The sequence below is a fragment of the Sinocyclocheilus grahami genome, unplaced genomic scaffold (genome assembly GCF_001515645.1).
Source record: "Sinocyclocheilus grahami isolate Dianchi unplaced genomic scaffold, SAMN03320097.WGS_v1.1 scaffold1494.1, whole genome shotgun sequence".
NCBI lineage: Eukaryota > Metazoa > Chordata > Actinopteri > Cypriniformes > Cyprinidae > Sinocyclocheilus > Sinocyclocheilus grahami.
The window spans coordinates 165,139-169,379 of NW_015506673.1; positions in this window are offsets into that span (position 1 = coordinate 165,139).

Consider the following 4,241-nt stretch of genomic DNA (forward strand, 5'->3'; position numbering starts at 1 on the left):
AGGATGCAGACGAAGGGTTTTTACACTTGTTTTTATATTGTAATGAGCTGAAAGATTTTAATGAGAGATGTAAAAGCATGATTTTAATTTTGAGAGGAGAAGAAAATGGGGACTTTGAGTGGGAAAAGGTATTAATGTTAGGCGTTAATGAGAAATGTAAAAATAAAAAGCTCATTAATTTACTTGTGATGTTGATGAAAAGTGCAGTATGGGAAAGAAGGGTGGTGGTAAAAAAGGAAAATGTTTTACTTGATGTGTGGAATGTGTATAAGAGAAAAGTTGAGAAATATGTTGAATGCCTGTTTTATTTTTTTAAGTTTGAGGAAATTATGGATGTTTTTATTGTGTTTTTACTCTGGAGGTCTTAAAGGTTTTAAATGACTTGGGGATGGAATTGTCATTTTTAAAAGATTAAACCATTTATTGACTCCTTTTTTAAATGTTTGTAAGTAAGATATCTGTAAACTCTTAATTTTAGGAGTTTTATGTCAGAGAAATCATCTTATGTATTTTAATATTTTAAATAATTGATATGTATGTTTGAATTGATTAATTTCTTCAATAAAAAAAAAAAAGTGTGTGTCTGATCTCGGAAGCTAAGCAGGGTCGGGCCTGGTTAGTACTTGGATGGGAGACTGCCTGGGAATACCAGGTGCTGTAAGCTTTAGCATTTTCTTCACTACTTATAATACACTGGCCTGTAGAGTGGCTGATCTTTAAATAGCCCACTCTTTGTGGCAGTCCCTGCTTACGGCCATACCACCCTGAGGGCGCTAGTGAGTAGCATACTCTAGGAAGTGAGTTGGTGAAAGAGTAAAAGGAGAGTGTTTTTGGCAGAGATCCTAAAATAATTTAAATTTGTGTTTTTCCCTTATTTGCAATCAACCTTAATTTTTTTTAAAGTTAAAGTTCATATTAGTTGATGGTGTTCCCCCGACAGCTATTGCTGTTTGGGGGACCAATTTGATATAACTTCTCCGAGATGTCAGCTGAAAGCATGTCAGCTGGAAGCATGTCAGCCAACAGGGACAACAAAAGGAAAGACGGACAAGTTGTTAATGGGAAAGTCAACGAAAAACATAATGGAATAGGAGACCGAACTAACAGACAAGTGGACTGCGAACAAATGAAAAAAACAAAGAACAGGACTGAGGTATGTGGAGAGAGCAGAGAAAAATATTCCAAAGAATTGACAGTTGGAAGTGGAGGTGGAAGGAACTGAAAACATTTCTATGATGGCTCTATTAAAAAGCAGAGAAAAATATTCCAAAGAATTGACAGTTGAAGTGGAGGTGGAAGGAACTGAAAACATTTCTATGATGGATCTATTAAAAGGGTGAAGATGGAGTGTGGAGAAGTGGTGGAATGTAGAGGGAGAGGAGAAAGGACTTATGAATTAACAATGAAAGAGGAAGATGCAAAAAAGAAATTAATGGATGGAGTTAGAATAAAGGGAGCAATGGTGCACGCCAGAGACATTGTAAATAATGAAATGGTTGTGTCATTTATCAACCTGCCAGTTTATTTGGAGGATGGAAAGATACTAGAGAAACTGGAAGAGTGGGGAGTAAAGCCACTGTCTGCAATTAAGCGGCGTGTATGGCCTGGAACAGACACTGTAGATGGAACAAGATTTCTCAAGGTGCGCTTCACCGATCAAGTGCGTTCACTCCCTTATTCTACAAGATTTGAGACCTTAAGGGGCACAGAGTACTTCCGTGTTATACATGACAGACAGGTGCGTGTCTGCAGACTATGTATTAAACCAGGACATTTATTCAGAGAATGCCCTGAGTTCAAATGTTTCAGATGTGCCAAAGTGGGTCACTACGCCAGAGAGTGTGGGGAGCAAGCAGAAAGAGTGACAGAAGAGGAGAGCGGACAAAGGGATGACGACGAGAGAAGAGAGAGAGAGCAACCAGATGGGCCAAACAACGAGGCTGGCAATGTCAAGGAGAGTACAGAGGATGGAGGTGACAACGGTGAAGGAGAGGATACAACTAAATGGGGTTGGAGAGTGGACACAACTAGTGAGGAGGCTGACGATGAGGAAAGGATGGAGCAGGAGGAGGTGTATGAGGAGGAGTATGAAGAGGAAGAGGAGGATGGCAAGGAAGGAAGAACTGAGAAAAAGAGAGGGGTGATGCGAGAGGCAACTCTTCGAAAAAGTGATGATAGTAGAGAAAAGGGGAGAGAGACAAGCCCGCAAAGGATGCAGACAACAGCCCAGAGACTAAGTGCCAAAAGAAAGGCGGAGAAGGACAAGGATAGAATCGAACAGATAAAAGAACTACGCTCTGGTATGTGAATTTTGTTTGGTATCACACGTCCTGATGAAATGAAAATCTTTTTTCTCTTTTATTTTTTGGGGTTTTTCTTATGATTACCGTTACCTCAATAAATGTAAATGGACTGAGGAATATAAACAAGTTGAAAGAGTTAAAATATACATATCGGAGCGACATTATTTGTATTCAGGAGACTAACTGGGATGATGATAAAGTGAGAGAAGTAAGGGAGGTATGGAAGGAAGAAATATACTATAATAATGGTACAAGAAATGCAAGGGGTGTAGCAATGATGATAAGAAAGGATAAAATTGAGAATATGAAAGAGGTGTATAGGGACCAGGTGGGGAGAATCTTAGTAATAGAATTTAAATATAGAGGAGTTGAATTCAGATTAATTAACATATATGTTCCTAATGTGGAAAAAGATAAGAGGGGGTGCATAGAGGAGCTAAAAGGTTTAATTGTGGGGAGGTGTATAATAGTAGGAGACTTTAATATTAAATGTAGTAGATTAGATGTTGGGAAAGGAGGCAGTTTTAGGTGGGAGAAGTCAAGAGTAATGTTAATGGAAGTGATGCGAGAAAAGGGATTGCTGGATGTGTGGAGAAATGAGAACCCCGAAAAAAGAGAGTTCACAAGGAGGCAGATGAAGGAAGGGAAGTTGAAACAGAGTAGGATTGATCTGGTACTGGTACAAGGAGAAACCGTAAGCTATATTGATGGAATAAGACACCAGCAAAATAGCTTTAGCGACCATGATGGGGTAAGGTTTGGAATTAAAGTCGGAAGGAGAGAGGTGGGAGGAGGGATGTGGATACTAAATGCAGGATATATTGAGGAGGAGGGGTACAGGAAACAGATGGAAGATTTACTGCTCCAGGAAAAACAGTGGTTAGGGGAGTGCTTAGAACAGGATAGGTTAAATAATGACATGGGTAAGAGATGGGAGGAGACAAAGAATAAAATTAAATCTTTAAGCATAATGTATAGTAAAGAAAGGAAAAAAAATATGAGGAAAGAAGAGAGGGTGCTTAGGGAGAAACTGAAGATGGAACTTAGTAGAGCGGATGATGAAGAGGGATACAGTATGGAAAAGTATATTGAGGTGAAAATGGAGTTAGAGAGATATGAGAGGGAAAAGTGTAGGGGAGCAATTTTAAGGAGTAAGGCGAAATATGCACTGGAAGGAGAGAAGTGTACATCATATTTCCTGGGGTTAGAGAAAAGAAGGCAAAGCAAGACATGCATACATGAAATAAATACAAAGAAGGGAGATATAATAACAGACTATGTGGAGATATTGGAGAGGGTGCAGGAGTTTTATGGCGAGTTGTATAAGAGAGGAGGAGTGGATGAGATGAGCATGGATGAAGTATTGGAGTGCGTGGAGAGAGAGCTGGGGGAGGAAGATAGGATATGGTGCGATAAGGAAATAGAGCAAAAAGAGGTAATAGCTGCAAAAGAAGGTTTAAGAGGCGGGAAAAGCCCAGGAAGTGATGGGATAGGGATAGAATGGTATAAAGTATATAAAAAAAGAAGTAGTAACAATACTAGTAGAAGTATATAAGGGGATGGAGAGAATGGGGGAAGTGCAAAATAGAATGGTAGAGGGTGTAATAACCTTAGTTTTTAAAAAGGGGAGTAAATTAGATTTGGAAAACTATAGGCCAATTAGCTTGCTTAACACAGATTACAAAATACTTACTAAGGTGTTAGCAAATAGGATGAAGAGAGTGATAGGGGACATAATTCAGACAACACAAAGCTACAGTGTACCAGGAAGGGATATAGCAGACACAATTGGAACAATTAGAGATGTGATAGAGCATATGAAGAGGGATGGGAAGGGGGGGATAGTGCTAGGGATAGACTGGAATAAGGCCTTTGATAGGGTGGAGCATGAATTTTTATTCAAGGTGCTAGAGAAGTTTGGATTTGGGGAGAGAATGG